The sequence below is a fragment of the Cajanus cajan genome, chromosome 2 (assembly GCF_000230855.2).
Source record: "Cajanus cajan strain Asha chromosome 2, NIPB_CcT2T_4, whole genome shotgun sequence".
Lineage (NCBI taxonomy): Eukaryota > Viridiplantae > Streptophyta > Magnoliopsida > Fabales > Fabaceae > Cajanus > Cajanus cajan.
The window spans coordinates 16,052,745-16,073,548 of NC_138518.1; the positions used below are offsets into that span (position 1 = coordinate 16,052,745).

The 20,804-nt window shown below is 31.3% G+C and overlaps 1 long non-coding RNA gene across 1 annotated transcript; it reads left to right on the forward strand.

The window, feature by feature from the left end:
- Positions 1-6,055: 6,055 nt before the first annotated feature.
- On the forward strand, positions 6,056-10,876 carry LOC145954190 (uncharacterized). The gene is made up of 3 exons (XR_014431351.1): positions 6,056-6,399; positions 7,536-7,628; positions 10,755-10,876. It is a non-coding gene; the product is annotated as an uncharacterized LOC145954190 (long non-coding RNA).
- Positions 10,877-20,804: the final 9,928 nt, after the last annotated feature.

Sequence of the window (20,804 nt, forward strand, 5' to 3'; positions counted from 1 at the left end):
CTCTTCCAAAGGGATCCTTGGGGATTAGATTTTCCAAAGGGATCCTTGGGGATTAGATTTCCATCATACCCTCCCCCTTCGAAAGGATTTGTCCTCAAATCCAGTGGTCCTTCCACAAGGATAGCATCACCTACAAAAATAAGAAACAAAGCATTAGTAATGATATATGCATATAATACATGTGGAAAGTGCACCCTATGAGGAATCCCTTCTATAGTCCCAACAAGGGTTCTTAGACTAGGAGGGATGGGTTCTCTAAGCATAAGAATAGGATCCTCACTATAGTGTAGTCTAAGTGTAAAACTAATTCCTAAAAATGTGAAAGTGCTAAAACTATAAGAAACTAATGAAGTAGTCCTATATACTAAGATATCTTGCCTAAAGTTCCCTATGTAGTAACCTAGGCTTCTACAAGAAAACAAAGTGAATACAATAAGGAAACTACCTAGACAACCCTTGATCATATTATATGTTAGATACATCATGGATGAGGGTGTAAAGAGTTTAAAAGAGTCATAGAATCTAATTTGGTCTTGAAGGGAAGTAGTCAAGTTAAGTTCAAAGAATTTTGAACTTCCCTTAAGATCAAAAATAGAAAATAAAACACCATGAGATGTATCTAATAAACAATATAAACCAAAGATTGGGTGCTTTATTAAAATAACTAAAGAAACAGAAGTCCTAAAGAGACAATGGCTGTCTACTTTGGGCACCACCAAAGTAGTAGCATAAGAAGTGCAACTAGGTGAAGTCCACTTCTTCTTCACTAGACTAAGAACTTGAGATCCTTTATTTTCAAAATTATTTAGGTTGTGGATCTTAAGCTCTAAGTCCGTGGCAGCAATAGAAAAAGAGCTAAAATCTTGGTGAAGAAGAAAAGTATTTTTGCAATCATTTTTAATAGAAAAGTGACTTTCCTTTATCACAAGATTTTTGGAGGAGACACTATCCTCCTTACTCTTTTCCAAGAGTAGTGTCTTTTTATCATTGAGAAGGAAAAAAGGTTGTTCAACTAGAAGACATTTTTTAATAGAATGTTCTATTAAAAATTGACTTCTAGGAACAACTCTAGAGGAGTCAAGGTGTGTTTCTTGCCTAGGTGGACTAGGCGTATTTTGTTTGTAACACCATCATGAATTGCCTTCCTATCATGTTGCCAAGGCCTTCCAAGTAAAATGTGGCTTGCATCCATTGGAATTATATCACATAAAATTTCATCTTTATATTTTCCAATGGAAAAAGGAACATTTACTTGATCCTTAACTTCTATAGGTCCATCCTCATTAAGCCATTGAAGTTTATAAGATTTAGGATGGGCTATAGTAGTTAGGTTAAGCTTATCAACCAACCTTTGGCTTACAAAGTTATTACAAGATCCACTATCAACAATGAGAGAACAAGTTTTCTTAAAAATTTTGCATCTATAATGGAAAAGGTTCTCTCTTTGTGATTGGTCTTGATCATTGGGTTGGTTGGTAAGTAACCTTTGAGCAATGAATAGGTCACCTTCACATGGTGCTTCCTCACTAGAACTAAGGCTTTCATTTTCTTCACTTGAGGAGCATGAAGAAGATGAAGTGCTTTCCTCACTTAGGATCTCATTACCCCTAATGATCATGGTCTTTTTTGTGGGGCATTGGGAAGCTATGTGTCCCCTCCCTAAGCATTTAAAGCACTTTATGGAACTAGTCCTAGTTTCATCGGAAGGTTTTTGTTTTTGTTTTTCTTTTAGTGGCCTTTCTATTGAATCGGAGGGTTGATCCTCCTTCTTGAAGTCCTTTCTAGGGTATGAGGTAGATTCCTTCCTAAGGGTAGGCTTTCTCCTAATTTGTTGTTCTACTCTCACACAAAGTTGAACTAGCTCATTTAGATCTCTATAGGGTAATAGTTCAACTTTATCCCTAATCTCTAGGTTTAGGCCACTTTGAAACCTAGCTATGGTGGTTCTTTCTTCCTCTCTTATGCCAGCCCTTATCATAAGCAACTCCATTTGTTGCCTATAATCCTCAACACTAAGGGTTCTTTGTTGGAGTCTTTGGAGCTTGTCCATCAACTCCCTCTCAAAATATGGAGGAATGTGCCTTCTCCTCAAGGAACTTCTAAGCTCATTCCAATATTGAATTGGAGGCTCATGATGAGTTCTTCTTTCCCTTACAAGGGAAGTCCACCAATACATGGCATACCCTTGAAAGCTTAGGGTAGCCATGGGAACCTTTCTCTCTTCACTCACATTGTGGCAAGTGAAGAGTTGTTCAACACTACAAGAAAAATACAAAATAGCGACCGAATTTAGCGACCGAAAATTATCGGTCGCTATTTTGCGACCGAATAGTTTAGCGACGGATTTAGCGACCGAATTTGATCAGTCGCTGTTTTGCGACTGAATTAGCGACGGATTTTATCGGTAGCAATAAAATCGGTCGCTAAATCAGTCGCTGTTTATGTTTGTTTCATGGGAACGTAGTTTGCGACGGAATTAACGACCAATTTTGAAAAAATTATCAAAAAATTGCGACCGAATTAAATTCGGTCGCTAATACTAAACTTTTGAAATTTTTAGCGACCGATTAAATTTCGGTAGCTAAACAATACAAACAAACTTAGCGACCGAATTAAAATCGGTCGCTAAATTTTTTTATTAAATTTTATGAATAGACTAAAATTACTCATTAAAGTTACACAACCAGGTTTCAATCCTGGGTCCTGTGGGTAACCATGGGCTAACTACGAAACCGTTACGCCAGTTTGATTCATTGATATATTACTGAAAGTAATTATATATATATATATATATATAATACAGAAGCTTATAATTTTTATTATCTTATAATTTAATATTATATTTCTTTTAATTATAAAATATAATAAATAAAATCTAAAATCTGTATCAGTTTCTTTGATAAAAATATTTAATTAAATTTTAAAAAAATATTTAATTATATTCTTTTGATTTAATAGTGGATTTGTTTTGATTATAATATTTTAATGTGTTTTATTTGAAATATTAGTTAAAATATTTTATTATCTTTTCATTTTAATTTATTGTAAAATAATTAGAATATTTAATTTAGTATCATTAAAAAAATAACCATTATAAGATTTAATTTATTTAATTTCATTATTTATTAAAAAGTGATAAAATATAATTTATTTTCAATTAATTTAATAAAATAAAAACTTTAAAATATATATTTAAAATCTGTAATAATTTATTAAATACAAATATTTAATTAATTTTAATATAACTAAATTTAAAATTAGAAAATTTATTATGATTTGAATTATAATTTTTATAATCTTTTGATTTAATATTAGATATGTTTTGATTATAAAATATAATAAATAAAATCTAAAATCTGTAGCAATTTTTTTATACAAATATTTAATATCAGAATATTTATTATAATTTTAGTTATGATTTTTATAATCTTTTAATTTAATACTGGATTTGTTTTGATTATAATATTTTAATGTGTTTTATTTGAAATATCAGTTAAATTTTTTTTTTATTTTTTCATTTTAATTTATTGTAAAATAATTAGAATATTTAATTTAGTATAATTAAAAAAATAATCATTATAAGATTTAATTTATTTAATTTCATTATTTATTATAATTTTTTTAAGTCACTTTATTGATAAAAAAATATTTTTAATTAAAATATATTTTCAAATTTTAATTAATTTACTATATCATTCACTTACTTTATTAAAAAGTGATAAAATATAATTTATTTTCAATTAATTTAATAAAATAAAAACTTTAAAATATATATTTAAAATCTGTAATAATTTCTTAAATAAAAATATTTAATTAATTTTAATATATACTAAATTTAATATTAGAAAATTTATTAAGATTTTAGTTATAATTTTTATTATCTTTTGATTTAATATTGGATTTCTTTTGATTATAAAACATACTAAATAAAATCTAAAATCTGTATCAGTTTATTTGATAAAAAATATTTAATTAATTTTAATATATAATAAATTTAATATCAAATTATTTATTATGATTTGAGTTATAATTATTATAATCTTTTGAATTAATATTAGATATGTTTTGATTATAAAACATAATAAATAAAATTTAAAATCTGTAGCAATTTCTTTGATACAAATATTCAATAATAGAATATTTCTTATAATTTTAGTTATGATTTTTATACTCTTTTGATTTAATATTGAATTTATTTTAATTATAATATTTTAATGTATTTAGTATTTTTGATTTCTTTTGATTTGAATTATAATTTTTATAATCTTTTGATTTATTATGATTTAATTTTTATAATGTAACAACCCAACATTTAAAAATAATGTTATTTTTAAGATAAATATTATTTAATTATTTATAAACTTTATTTATTAATATAATTATTTAATTATGTTATTTTAAAGATAAATATTATTTAATTATTTATTAATAAATATTATTTAATTATTTAAAATAATTCCTTTATTTTAATCTAATTCAATAATAATATGTTTGATTCAAATTAAATTTTAAAATAAATGTTTATTTATTTATTTATTTTAAATAAATAAGCACAAATTAAAATTAAAAAAAATCTCCTAAAGAATTAATTTTTTTTTTATTCTTATAATTTAGTTTTGTGAAACCTTCCTCCTTCTCCTTAATTTGTTATACGAGTGAAATTTGTTGTGAACCTTCTGACTCTTGCCCTAGCACCCCCTTCCTCCTTCTTAATTTCTTCTCTGTTCCAACACTCCCTCGCCGGCCACCACGCCTCCTTCTCCGTTAAATCGCTCCAACAGCCCCTCGCCGGCCACCACGCCTCCTTCTCTGTTAGGTATTTCATCGCTTCTCGCTGTTTCTCGCTTTCATTCTCCCTCACTTTTTATACTTTTATTTATTTAAACTCATTCTTCTCGCTGTTCTAACGATTGATTTACGAACATACCTAGTTATTTGCCTTTTTGTTAAAGGAAAATTACAAATTAAACGATAGCAATTTTCTTTTCCTTTTATGTTTTTACAATATTTGCCTCATTTGAGAAATCTGAATTTCTGGCACTCCAAAAATCTTGTCGCAACGTCAGACTTAAAAAGGTTGTGACATCTTCAGCAATTTACTCTTAAGGGATGTGTAGAAATGGTGCAGATTGATCCATTTATTGATATATATATTTTAAAATTTTTCTTGGATGCATGTTTAGAACAGTCTTTTTACTAGAAAGAAAACTCTATATTTTAAGTAGAAAAACTCTAAAAAAATTTCTCCTTATATCTAAACAGCTCAGCTCCAGCGGTTGTACATTGTTTGAAGTATAGTATTATGAAGAAGTGTGATTAGTGGAAGTGTCTGTCTTTTTATTATCACAATTAGTATGCTGATTTGTTTCTTGGTTGTCCAATATCGTGTTGTTGCACTGCACTTAAAAATCGTTGTTCATAATGGCTACAAAATTTGGTATTTCTAGAATTTGGTTGGGAGAATTTCAAAAGTAAAGCTTATTTCAACTCTTTGCAAAAGTATCCATTTTTTTATGCAAAATTTGAGTTTTTGGTCCTGCGAACAATTGATAAAATTAGTATCTCCTGCTTTTTTTTTTGTTGCTCTACTTTCTGTGGTGTGATATTGAGAAGTTTGCTTAAGTTTTCTTAATGGGAACTGTATTCTTATTATGTTGCTTTTAAAGATTGAGATATAGAAGTTAGATAATAGCACTTGACAATTATAATTGTAGAACAATGATATTGTAAGAGCAAGGAAGTTAGTTAGATTTTTTTTTACATAAACACAATGGTGAAACACTTTATCCTATGCTTATTCATTGTCCTGTTCACTCATTTGTTTTGGTATCTTTCACATTGTATCTTTGTAATTTTGTGGCTTGTATCTACCATTTTAAAGAGCTATTTTTCTTTCATGTTGAAAGAAGTTCTGGCTTTAAGCTAAGGTTAAAAAGGGGATAAAAATGTTTCCATTAATTACAAGCTCCAAGCTTTGGATTATAAGAACTTCTCTGGATTTGTTATGGTGGAATTGAATTTCATACATCTTTCTAGATTGTTATGATTTCTGATATGTATTACTTTTTTCAACATCTTGAGTAAATAAATAAAGAGTTAGGAGATTACCAACTTCTGCAATTATTCTCTACAAGTAAATCAATTTTTTTTATAAGGTATGCTATTCAATTTCATGTTGCAGAAAACCAATATAATATAACCAAAAAACTGGAGAGTTTAACAGTGTTTGTTAATGTATAAATCTGGGTGAGGGGCAGAGCACGCAGAACTGAGGATGTAGATACAGGAGGTTCTGGTGCATCTCAATCTTCGGCAGCTATTTCTGGTTCGAGAAGAGTAACTAGAAACTCTGCTCGTCTGATGTAAATCAACAACGGTGCCTTCTTTTACTGCTGCTAGGTATATTTTGCTGCTGACTGTTGTAATTTAAGCTGAACTTTTGTGGATATGTGAATGGGTTCTTTAGTAATGCAGTTAGCTAGTTTTAGTGACTATTTCTTAATCAGCAATCGTATTATGTTAGGTTGACCTGTGGCTTAAAACGCCAACCTTCTAGTTCAGAATACCAACATGTAAATTTGTGTTAGTGTCAAAGGATCATATTAGAGTCATTTTGAGGTAGTGGCATTATTATTTTGCTCAGCTTTGATATTTAATTGTTTTTTATAACCGTGTTTTGATATTTAATTGTTTAGTGTTGTGCTTCTTTAATCATGACTTTTTTATTATAAACTTGCTCATGATACTATCTGTTTAGCTTTGTATCAAACTAGACAGCTATAAGATGTCTAATTTCAGTCATTTGTTATTAAGATTTTTACATGTTGAATTTGTTTACTTTAAAATATCAATGCTTGTACGAAAAAGTTAATAAAGCAAAGTAAAATCTAAATTCATTCCAGGGAAATTTGGCAGCATGGTAGATTTGAGCGTTTATCCTTTATTAAATAAAAGTCAAACTCGAGTAGTGAACAAGTTCATGAATCATGAAACAATTATATTTTGTCTATGAACTCCAAAATTTCTTCCGAATTATTAAAAAATTGATTTAAATAATAAAATGTAAAATTAAATAATTTCTTACATTATTCTCCCAAATCAGACTCTTGTTCAAGTTTCCTGCTTGAGAAATATAACCATCATAAAACTGTATATACCAACAACAAACTACGCTAAAAATAATTAATCTTTAATAATGTTGACTAAGATTCAATAAAATAGATAGTAAACAAGACTAGAAGCTGCCATTAATAGTAAACAAGGTAGGTACTAAGGTACTCAGCACTACCATTAGTGTTTTCAGATTGATGTCAACCTGAGATTGTGGGCCTAAATGACATTTATATGAAACTTACTTAGATGCTGGAGATGAGAAAAGCTTGAAAGTTATTGATGATCTTCAGTCAAAGCTAAAGTTTGCGAATGCAGAGTTAATTTCAGAAAAAGAGAAGGTTGTACACATTTATGACTTATTAAAATTATTTAATGGATTGAATATCATGCATCCTTTACTAATAATTTTTTTATTTTTGCAGGCTCAGATACTTGCTGTAGAGAAGGAGAAACATAAATATTGAATAATTCATCTTTTGAGAACCACCAAGGATCTCAGATCAAAGTTAGAGCAAGTAAGTATAGCTAATTTGTTTTTAAATTTTTATTGAAATAAATGTTGTTGAATCAATAAAAGCTTGTACAGCAAGTGTGCATTATTTGAGTCAATATGAGTTCAAAAGTTTTTGATCAGAGACTCATAGTGTCATACAATAATTTGGATTTTTAGATAGCAATGTGAAAACTGAAAACTAAATTATATTTCTTGGTTCAAAATATATTGCCTCTTTTAATGTGTTGCTTCAAGTAAAAATTAGCCAATCTGATTACAAAATAAATTAAAGGCAGGAAAATCAAGTATCAATTCAGATCATAATCAAATTTGATTATAAAAGAAAAATGAAAGATCAAATCTGGTTCCATGATCAAATCATATTAGAGTCAGATTTAATGTATTCTATCCATTCTTCTAGCCAACTATTCAAATCTGAAAAATTATTTATAACTACATCTACATTTTTTATACTTGTTATTCTAACTAGTTTATCAACAGTTCACTGTTTTTGATAGATTGATTGTACATAGTCCTTGTGGGATGAGACTATTGTCATTGTTTGGTTGTATCTAGTGATCTTTTTTATGCCATTATGATGATTATTATTAAATCTATTTGATGAATCTACTATTTATGCTACAGTTATTATTATTACTTTGGAAAACTTTCAATTTAATCTTATTTGTCATTCATTTTAGTTGTTTTTTTTTGTATATTTTTATAAAGATATTAATTAAGATTGTATTCACTTTGCATACTTGAATTTCAAGTACATAGGGTCTAAACTCATTATTTTGACTTTACTATTAAGCTTCAACCTATGATAAGTTGCATCAATGGAAATTCCCGAGAATCGAAGGTGGATGTATAATAGATTGGATGCTACTAAACGTTTGAAGGTTGAGTTTGTAAATTGGTAAGTTTATTTCAATTCTTTATTTATATTTAGTTCAATTTAATATAATTGATTGGTTGAATTGCAATATTTAAATTTATATAGGCGAAGGAGCTAAATCGTCCCCCTACTGCTTGGGAATTAGTGGAAAAGACAAAAAAACTTAAGACTGGAGAATGGGTCAGTGATAAAGCCCGCAACATTGCTGTAAGTTCCTCTCCATGTTTTGTTTTATTCTGTAATTTTTGTTGACTTTCCTTTTTGTTTGTGATCAATTTTTATTTTGTCATATGATTCGTTCCATTTATCAATTTATCTTTATTTCTTCTTCTATTTTTTTTACACCGTACACCCAGAAATGGGATGTAGCCGCGTTAACATTTTCCCTTTTCCTTTGGGTGAGTCGTGTATAAATAAAATTTAGGCCTTGTTTAACATACTTGACTGACCTGTGAAATAGGGACCCAATTCTATGAGAATACGACTATGAGTATTTTTAAGATTTTAGAATACGACTATGAGTATTTTTGAGATTTTTTGAGTCTTGATTAGATTAGATTCGGATTTTGAAAAATGGTTATTTAAAAACTTGGGTTGAATAAGTCTGGTCCAACCTGACACTCCTATTGAATTCAAAGTTTCTATTGTTTTGTTGTTTTTACTTCAATTAAAAAAACATGTTTTATTTTTTATTTGGCTAATTACATTTTTTATCCTCTTATAATATCAAATCTACAGTTTCAATCTTTCAAAATTTAATTCCATTACTTTAGTATCTGAATTTTATAAATTTGTAATTTTAATTCCTTCACTGCATATTTAAGTTTCAGTCCACCTCTAGCAAGTAAGCCAACCCACTTCACCCTATTTTTTGGATGGGTTGGTGGAGGAGTGGGTTAAAACAGAGCAAGCTACCTGTTTTGTCACTCCTACTTTAAAACAATTGTCATTAAAAAAACTCTAAAAATGCTATAATTTAATAGATTGAATAGGAGACGATTATTCAAAATGACTATTTTATTTATTGATCCTATTATATGGTTCACTGAAAGATTATGAAAAATGTATCAGCATTTCATACTAGTAGTAAGTAAACACCAAAAAGACATCGGAAAACACGGAGATGGATCCAAAAGTTTGTTAAAGGAATAGGCCTGAAAAATATTAAATATTATATTATAATACTTAAAAAATTTTATTTAAATTATGCACGTTCTTTCATATCATATAATTCACAAACAATATAATTTATATTAATTTTTATATTGATCACCACTATATTATAATAACTACTCATTATCATAAACATGATAAATTATACCATGTCTTACTTTTCTGAATCAGTTTTGGATTTGCTCTATATTTTCATGCACGTTTGTTCATTCATTTGTGTAACAGCTTTTGCAATTTATTAATAAGCTTGCCAATTAATTGTTTGCTAATTGTTCTGGCCATGGGAAGGCAAACTGATTTTGGTTTTTACTTTGTCAACGAGAATAATTGGCCTGAAATATTCATATTAGTTAATTATATTAATTAAAATGAATTGATATATATGCACTATTTAATAATGGAGTAGAAGTCTTGGGCTTATTTGACATGAAACTTTCAAAATATTTACTTTCAAACGGCATCTTAGTTGTAAAATAGGATGAAATAATTGACCCTTTGGTTTCAGCAATTCCACCATTTGTATTTCTCTTGGTTACGCATGACATTTGTCCAGAATATTGACTGGAAAATACAGTGACAAGGAGATTTTCCTTTTTCCTGTTAAGGCGATGATTTGATTGGCCACATTAATTTTCTTTAACTAATTGTTGACTTTGGGATAAAGATACATATAGGGATATGCTTCTTTTAATAGATAATCATTTAAGGAATTATATCTCTCTTTGTAAATATGGGTGGCACCCGCCCAAATATTAATATATTTTATTTTCTGTTTCAATTTTTTTTAAAGGAATTATACATATTAGAAAACTTTATAATAATTCATGTTTCTACGCATGTTATACTTATAACTAGTTCTATAGATTCATACAAAAAAAACCCCTCTGGATACGTGTTCAAGAATCTATATTTGCTTTAAGGATATATATTGTGTGATTGGTTAATCCTGTAGAAAATATCATGACGTTGACTAGGGTGAATTATTTGCTGTAAAATAACAATTATTTGCTGAATTAAAATCAAAGAATATATTGTCTTGAATTTTTTGTTGAAATAATATTTTTTATTTTTTTTTAGGAGAAATATAACGAGCGTCTAATTGAAGTCAAGCAACAAGCTACACAGGATGACACAGAGGGCTCTGCTTCTACTTGTATTAGTGATAATGAAGTTTATTTGCATGTGGTTAAAAAGAATCCGAAGGGGAACTTGTATGGGATTGCTGGATTGACCGATGATTTCATTCGCTCAACACTTCCACAATCTTCTAAGTCACAGCCATCACCAGTCACTGCAGGGGTGATTGAAGAAATGCAAAATAGGATAACTAAATTAAATGATGAGCTTGCTGCAAAGGAAGCAAAGGAAAAAGCATTGGAAGAGCATATACGACAGCATGATGAGCAGATGCAATATATACTACGCCATCTCAACATTGACCCTTTAAGGCCAACCCCTCCTGCACCGAGTACTAGGCCAGATGATCCTGACCATGCTGTTGATGATGCTCTTGATGACATAGCAGAAGACCCTTAATTAAGCTTCTTTATTTTACTTGTTTCAGGATATTTTATTGTATTTCACTATTACTTTGTTGAAGTTTAAACGTTTTATGTTATTATTGTGTTTTTAGCATACTATATTGACATACTTATATTTTATTTAGTTTTCACTATAATATAAATTTTCATCGATAAGATTATGTCTTTTAGTATGTTCTAGTTTATTATTATAAATTGTGTAATAAATATATTGTTAATTTCATATTCGTTAACAGGTATAAATTAATAATTAAAAAAGAATTTAAAAATACTGGTATATTTTAGCGACCGAAATAGCGACTGAAACAATTTGTAGCTAATTCCAGTTATTAGCGACCGAAATAGTGACCAATATAATTTGTAGCTATTTCAGTTTTTTAGCGACCGAAATAGCGACTGATTTTATGCGTAGCTATTTTAGTTTTTTAGCCACCGAAATAGCGACTGATTTTATCCGTAGCTATTTTAGTTTTTTAGCGACCGAAATAGCGACCAATTTTATCCGTAGCTACATCAATTTTTTAGCGACCGAAATAGCGACCGATATTATCCGTAGCTACATCAATTATTTAGCGACCGAATTAGCGACAGATTCATAAAATGGTTTTATTAAATAAATGCAAAAAATAGCAACGGAAATTGCTACCAAAAAATTCGGTCGCAAAATTGGTCTCAAGAAGATAGGAGACCAAAATTTAAGCGACGGATTTGTATTGTCTAGCGACTGATTTTTCGGTCGCTAAATTGCGACGGAAAAAATTTCGGTCGCTATTTGAAATAGCGACCAGGGTTTTAGTGACGGAATTTTTCGGTCAACTTGATTTTTTTGTAGTGCAACCTTCATCTCCCAATCTAGATAATCATCCACATTGTCTTTTCCATAGAAGGGAGGAAGGTCAAACCTAGGTTCTCTAGAAGAGGTTGTATCATGCCTAGGCCTATGGTGCCTAAGGGGTCTTTGATAGTAGCCATCATCATGGTGACTACTATAAAACCCTTCACTTGTAGATGCATGAGTGTGTGGATGATGGCTTTTGGGCCTAGATGACCCTTCATCATGTGTGTTCATATGAGACCTAGAAGGCCCTTCCCCATCATGTCTTTTGGGCCTAGTAGGCCCATGACCCTCATTGCCATGGGGTTTGCTAGTCTCACCCCCTACCACAAGTTTATTCAACAACTCTCTAATAGACTCATTGTTTTTTTCATTTTCTATTTATTTTTTCCTAATATATTCCCTAAGTTTTCTAAGCTCATCTTTAGTGCTTTTATGACTCTTAGGAGAATGTTTACCATGCACACTACTATCATGAGAATGATCACTCATTTTTGCAAGAGAAAAGGTTTTCACAAGTCTTAACAAATTTGCAAAGTGAGTGATAAAGATTTTCAGAAAGAGTTTTCTCTTTTTGGTGTAATACTAAGTACTTGGAGGTCTAAGTATACAAGTTGCATTATCAAGGGAGGTGAGCTACAAGGAGCCACTTAATAACCAAGCATTTTCAAGTGGAAATTACTAAACCCCCTTATACCTTTCTTACAAAACAAATTTTTCACACAAACAAGTTAAGTAGTTGTGTGTGTGTGCACGCAACCCCTATTAGGCAAAGAAAGCCTTCTAAACGAACTTAGAAATTAAAACAAGTTAGGGAAAGCAAGTAAAGCATATACTAGTCGTAGGGTCCTAGGGTGGAAGTCCAATTGACACTTGAAGTCTTTTGGGACACTTCCACAAGTTCTATACGTATTATGAAAGCAAATAAAACTAGGCATGTCCTAATGGAAGCCCAAATGGCACTTAAAGCCTTTGGGGACCCTTCCACATGTACTAACCGAGTCTAGGAGTCTTTATTTAGTACTATTTAGGAAGTGGTGGGACTTAAACAATCTCCCAAACAACCACTCCTAAATGTAAGTTTGTTAACAATAGTAAACTTAACAAGTTAACCCAAGGTAGGGTTTAAGAGTTACAACACAATGGAAACAAACTAAAGCAAAACTTCTTGAAGAATCTCCACCAAGGGCAGTTAGGAGGCAAGCTTGGACAGCCTTGTAGTCAAGTGGAACGTCCCTAATTGGTCTCCACCAATTCTACACCAAGTTCTCCAAATCCGTCACTAGTTTCTCCAAATCCGTCAGTAGTTTGCTTCCAAAATCCGTCTCTAATTGTGACCTAAAAATCAAAACAATTCTTGGCTGCAAAAAAAACAAACAAGTGAGCCTATCCAAGGTGTTTCACTCAGGTTAGGTGTACCTCAATCTCCTTCAAGTATAGACCCCTTTGAGATTAGCTAATATGTCTCAATTAGTCCTTCCTTCCAAGTGTGATGGCTTGAAAAAGGATTATGTCTCACCAAGGCTTAGCAACCATACAAGAAAGAGTAGAGGCCAAGAAATGAAAAATGAAAAGCACAATTTAGAAAGGCTACACTCTAGTAGGAATTTAATGAGACAAAACAAAGAGAGCCAAGAAGACACAAAGCAACAAATAAAGGCAAATTTCAAAAGCTAGCACACAAAAGATTAAACCTAGGAATGACTCTAGAATGGATTATAAAAATCAAAATAAAATTTTTGCTAATGTTTTGAGGGTTTAAAATTCTTTTTCCAGCCACTGGACAGCAAGCAAACCTCAAGAAAAAGTCACACAAAAATTCAAGGCCAAGTGCTACTAGTGATATTTTGTTTTCACTTTGTTTTTCTAGGTTTTTCTCTTTTGTTTTCTTTTCTTTTTCTTATCCTTTTGTCTCTTTCTTTTCTTTTTCTTTTGAACACAGAATATTAGCACTTAAAACAGAGGCCAAACAATTTAATAAGAGGTTTCCAAGTGGTGGAGAAAAGAAGAGCAAGAAGTGTAAGCAATGTAAGTGTACTAGTCAAAATTTTCAACCACAAAATGTTACTAGTTTTGGTACTAGTTTGTTCTTATCTTTTGTACACTTTGATTTTTGTTTTCAATACACTTCTAACTCTGTTTTCTTTTGTCAAAACAAGCACAAGACACACAAGGAATTGCTGGTCACAAATTTCTAAGAAACTAATAGCAAAAGAAGTTCACAAAAATTGACTCTAGAACATGTTAGGACTAATAACATGCATTGGAAACATTTTATGAGCACACTAAGAATTATTAATGTTAAACCAGCAATGACACCATATAAGGACAGAGATGAATTCATATAGATTCAAAAAGAAAAAGGCACAACAAATATTTGATGACAAGTAAAACAACTACACATGACTCTAAGACAAAACTTGAAGATTAAGAAATGAAAAATGCTTGTATTCTTGTTTCTTTTTAGGAGTTTCTTTTTAGTACGAATTTATAGGAGTCCAAAGGAAGATAAAAGCAACCCTAAAACAATTAAAAAGACATACAAAGAATACCTAAGGCACACACAAGGATTGATTCACAAGAATTTAGAAGATGAACCAAAAACAAGCAAGACAAAGTGAGTGTGTTCTATAGATTTATAGATGTGACACAAGAACCACTCAAGGCACACAAACACAAGACACAAAAAGGAAATACATGGAGGAACAGTATAGACACATATTAAGATGGTTTGAACCAAACAAAACAAGACAAAGAAGCTTAGGAACGAATTTACCAAGGAGACCTAGCTCTTGATACCAAATGATGGAAAACTTGTTGAGAAACCGGATTGATGTTGATTCCTCTTCAAGTTCCTTCCTAGATCTTTGGCTCCTTGATTCTTCCTAGGCTTGGTTAAGGTCTCCAAGGGAGGATGAGACCTTAGTACCACCACGGTTTGGTGGAGAAACTCTCCCAAGAGGCGCCACTCCTTGAAGAAGAGATAAGCCCCTTCAATACTCACCACACTCTTCTATGGAAGGGATAAGAGAATTGGATGCACTCAAAGAGGTTTAGGGACTTTTGGAAGAGAGAAAATCTGAACTCAATTTCAGAAAATGAATTCTCAATACATCAAAAGTGTTTTACAAAGAGGGAAAAACAAAAATATAGGAGTAGGAAGCTTGGAGAGTAAGCTAGTCTTAACCATGGTTCACTAGGAACCATGGTAAGGTCTAGCTAACCACCCATGGTCTAGAGGCTTGGAGAGCAAGCACCTCACTTAGCTTGCTTGGTAAGCTAGCTAAGGAGAAGCTTGTGCTTCAAGCTTCCAAGCTTGAGAAGAACCAAGCTATTTGGCCAAGTGTGAACACAAGTGTGAACACATCTAGGTGGGCGGCTCTTTGCACTTAATTTACTCCAACCGGTTTTGAAACTGATAATTTGGTTTAGTTAGGTTCATCCAATGTGAATGGAACCTAGCTAAATCAAATCTATGAAAAATTAGGAGTAAAATGAGTCCAATATGTAAATTTTAGCCTAAGACCACCTTTTGGCTAAATTGCTAGTAACACTCTCTAGCTTGCTAATGGCACTCTCTAGCTTGCTAATGCCACTCCCAATCCTACTACTAGAAAACTAAGAAAAGAATGTATTTCTAGGTTAGGTTAAATGGAGTCAAAGTTCCCAAGTAACCTACCCTAGAAACAATATACAATAGCTACTAAAAAGGAAATAAAGTGCCTCACAAATACAAAGGCAAAAATACACCTATACAAGTATTTACTATATACAAGGTACAAGAAATCAAACTATACAATGTATTTACAATAGAGACTATGAGACTAACAAGAGGAATCATACTCAATACTCATATTGAGCATAGGTCTAAGAAGCACCTCCTCTCTAGAAGCCTCCTCTAGCCTCCTAACCATGGACCTAGTTAAAGGCCCAATGGTCTTCAAGTGTGAGCATCCTTGGATCACCCTTTACCCTTCTTGGTCTTACCTCTTCCAAAGGGATCCTTGGGGATTAGATTTTCCAAAGGGATCCTTGGGGATTAGATTTCCATCACATACCTTAGTGAGTGTAGGAACCTATGTATCCTCTTTATGAGAGTAACCCATACACTCAAACCAAACTTGTCTAGTTGATAATTATAAAGCCTGAAGAGGCTAGGAAAAGAATACTTGTAAAGCCTGGAGAGGCTTGTCAAAGAATACTCATTGCGAGCCAGAAGTGGCTGAGTAAAGAATACTAGCGTTGATGAGTGAAGTCAACGGGCCAGGAGTTGGTTGAGAATACTTACTGGGAGCCAGAAGTGGCTGATCAAAGAATACTAGCATTGATGAGTGAAGTCAACGGGCCAGGAGTTGGTCGAGAATACTCACTGGGAGCCAGAAGTGGCTGAGCAAAGAATACTAGCGTCTACGAGTAAAGTTGACGAGCCAGAAGTAGCTGAGAATACTTGAGACCAGAAGTGGTCGTGACCTGGGCGGTCTATAATACTCACTGCGAGCCTAAAGAGGCTGAACAAACAATACTTGTACCTTATTAACTATCGAGTGGAACCCTTCGTTTGAAGGAGACTGGACGTAGCTTAGTTTGAGTGAACCAGTATAAAAATACTTGCACCATGCTTTAATGTTTTAGACGCACTTTATTTGACTGATCTTAAATATTGAAAACTTCGTCCAATGATAATCGTCTATTAAAAACATCTTCAGACGAAAATCATACTTGTTCAACTTGTCACCGTAAAGAATGATTTTCGTTTAAAGAAACATTTTAACTAAACACACGATGAAACTCCCAGATTGAAAATGATTTTGTTAACCAATCCTGGGTAGTTTTTGTTCAACATTTACTAATATTATTTTACTGGACGAAAGAGAGGCTTATTACGAAAATGTTTTTAAAATTCCCTTGTTTACATACACACACATATTCAAGCCCCCCTTCTATGTGTTTTTCATCTAACTTCATCTACATCTTACACTTTATCTAATAAACATTTCAAAGATGTTTTCATAGATATTTCTTCCATATAAAAGTGTTTTATTTGTTAGCATTAAAACTCTGAATTTAGGGGGATCATCTTTTGACTTGACATTATCTCAATCCCTACCACTAAGCCAACCTAGTAAGTCAACTCTATTGGTTCTTCATTATTAATGTTTGAAATTACATATAACTATGTTATTGAATATTTTTTTTCTTACCAAATGGGCCTTGCCCAATTTTTTAAACAAAAGTACATGAATTGTTATAAACTTATTTAGCATTAGAGTGTATTTGGGAGAGATTATAATCTCACTTTAGTTATATTTTAGAAGAAAAAAAAAAGTTTTCAAAACAAAATTATGTTTGGGAAAACAACTTAAATTTATAAATGGTTTTTTCCCAAAACAAGTAAGTTATTTTTGTGAAGCTAAAAAATTGTAGCTTATCATTATTTTCCAACTTTTTTCCATATAAGTTGATTTATTACATAAAACTATTTTTTTTTTTTGTATTCAAACGAAATTAATCATCTTAAAATTATTTATCAACGAACTTACTAAAACAAATTTTTATTTTCATTATAATTGATAATTGAAATAATGTATGCATTTATTATACCAACAAACATTGTGAAAACAAACGAAACAAACCACAAGAGAGAAGCTCAAGGATTTGCAATGATTATCTATTTTCAAAGCACTAAACAAAGCTTTTTACAAACAGGTTTATAAAACACAAAAGCTAACTCTTTAAAAAATTCTAGAGCTTTAATCGACGACATTCTCAATCAAAGTCTATTATGATAAAAGCAAAGGATAATAATTACCCACAAAATAAGCATAAATAGAATCAAACAATTCATTTTTGTTTTCTCATTATGCAACTTCAACTTTAACTTGTTTATCTTCTTTGATGCTAGCTCCATCAATAATGATAAACACACACAACAACTTTGAGTATCTCCACTTGCACCAATCTCGCCTTCAACCTCATTAGCAAAAAAATAAATAAATAAACTTACAACCTCTCTCTACACAAAAAAAGGTCACAATCATAAATGTGTTGAAAAAAGCATAAACTTATCACCATTATCATACCACATTCTAGTTTCTTCATCTCCAAAACCTTCTTCAAGGATTATTTGCATTCTTCGACATGTACATTCGAGTTGCATTTTCACACCCACACATTTGCACCATTGCTTAGCGAATCAACTGAGTTGCAAAAGAGGAAGCTTAGTTGGAAGCCATTGAAAGGAGATAAGAAGATTAAGGGATAAACAAACCCTAAATCCTTAATGTGATTGTGACCCACACACTTGCATGAAGTTAAATGTGCATTTTGAATTTTGCTCTGAAATTTTTTTAAACAAATTTAATTATGTGGCAATGGTGAAATGGAATCTAATGAATATAATAAACATTCTATTAGCCACATAGGAATCTTTTTTTTTATTTTACAAGAATGGATGGTAGGAACTATTTTAGAAAAATTTAGGGATAAAATAACATAAAAAAAATTAAAGGGACCAAAAGTGAAAAGTTGTTAAATTATAGGGACAAAAATCATATTTAAACCTAAAAAAATATTATATTATTTATAACACCATTTTTTTTAATTATATGTATTTATGAATTATGTAATTAAGAGTGATGTTTTATATTGTTTTAAGACATTTTATGTTGATTTGCCTATGTTGGGGTTGAGGTTAGAATTGAGATAACCATAGGCTTAAGTTATAGAGGATATAGAACTTAAGTTGTGAGAGGTTGTCAGAGGAGTGCTGAGGTATATAAGGTGAATTTTGATAAGTGAACTTTCTAAGTTCATACCTCAAGATTTTTAGAAAAAAGTTAGAAAGAAGGTCTTTAAGAACTTTTAGTTTCTATTCAAGCTTTTAAGTGATTTTGAGGTTGTGGATCTTCCCTAAAACTAGAGATTAGTGGATCTTGAAGCCAAATGGAGACTATAAAGCTAAGATTTTAGAGGATCAAAGCTGAGGGAGCTCTGGTTAGAGTTGTAGATAGAGTTTTCTTCAACCTTGATTATTTCTCGTACGAAGCTTGATTAAGGTAAAAGAAGCTTGATTATAATATATGGATTATATAAGCGTAGTTATTACAACTTTGTGTGGAATTGGTGGATGAATGTTAAGAATTGAAGTTATGCATTTTGATAGTTTTTGGAGTTTTGAAGATGAATTTAATGTTGTTGATTTTGAGTTTGAATTGTTGTTACATGTGTTATTTCTAGGTAGATTGGTGATCAAGATTAATTTTTGGTGATTTTTAATGGATTGCTTGTAAGATTTGAGGTTAGGAAGGTGTCGAAAAGTGCTAGCACCATGGAGGTGTTGTACATTCTTACCCAATGAGATGATTGTCGTTGAGCGAGCCTTTGAGGGATGAAGGCCAGAAACCTAGGTTTGGGTTTTCACTTAATGAGGTTCATCTCACTAAGAAATTTTGGCTTCTAGTTTAAAGCTCCACTCAGCAAACCATAGCTTATCCAACAAGGGGAGTCATAGATAGTTATGGTCAGTAAGAGAGAGATACTCGCTTAATGAGAAGGGAGCCATCAAAATTTGTGGCTACTGAGCAAGAGATGCTCACTCAGCAAAAGAACCCCTAAAGAGTCCAAGTTGCTTAACGGGATTTAACTCACTAAGCAAAAGTCCTATTTTTCTTAATAAGATGTTTTTGGTGTTTTGAGGTAAACCTCTATGCCCCAGATAGGCTCAGGGGTGATGTTGATACCATGAGACATTATGTTGCATTTTTCCTATTTGAGTATAAGTGTTGTGTCCCAAATAGTCTTAAGGACTAGAAACATGAAGCTTTTGCCTTAGGTCTAGTGATGAAAGGACCATAGGTGTAGTTGATTAAATTACGATGTCTCTAATAATTGATGATGATAATGATGTTTATGTTGTTTATGATGTTGATGATTATGTTGATGATATTGATGATGATTGAGAAGTTGATAATGATGATGAGGTTATTCTCGGTAATGATGTTGTGTGTGTATATGTGTGTGTGCAGGCACGTATAGATATCCATGTATTTTGTTGTGTGCTTAGATGTTGGCATAAGCCTATGGTGGCTATAATTGAGTAGTATATGCCTATGCATGATGTTGAGAGTTAATGTAGGGAAGGCTTGAGCCCCTAATTCACCTGGTTGTGTGTGGTGTTAAGAAGGTTGAACCCCCTTTACCCATGTTGTTTTGAAAAATTCCCTTTATGCAACTTGAAGGAGAGTGATGAATTGAGATGTTTTGTTGAGTTGGAGATGCCAATTGATTGGATCTTTGGAAGCCTAATGCTTTATGGTCCCACATAGGGATGAATTTTTATGAAAATGTGGTTCTCCTTTAAACGATGTTGTGAAAATGGTATGTAATGAGTTGTTACGTACTAGCTATTGAATAGATGTGTTTGAGTCTCTTAGACCTAGATGTTAACTTTGTGACACCCTTTTACTCCAAAGCATAATAAATAAATATTTTTATACTTAAAAGTAATTAAAATTAAAAAATTTATAAAATACGTAAACTTTAGCTGATAATAAAAGGATTCATATAACTTAATTTAAAAAAAAAAACTCTTTAACCAAACCATAAACAAAACTCAACATAGTTCATCACAAGGTAGAAACTGCCTTATTACATTAATGAAAAATTTCAAACATCATAAACAAAATCAATTTTTAACTACAAATGCAAAACAATAAATTATTCGCCTCAATGTCACATTATCAAAGCAAAATC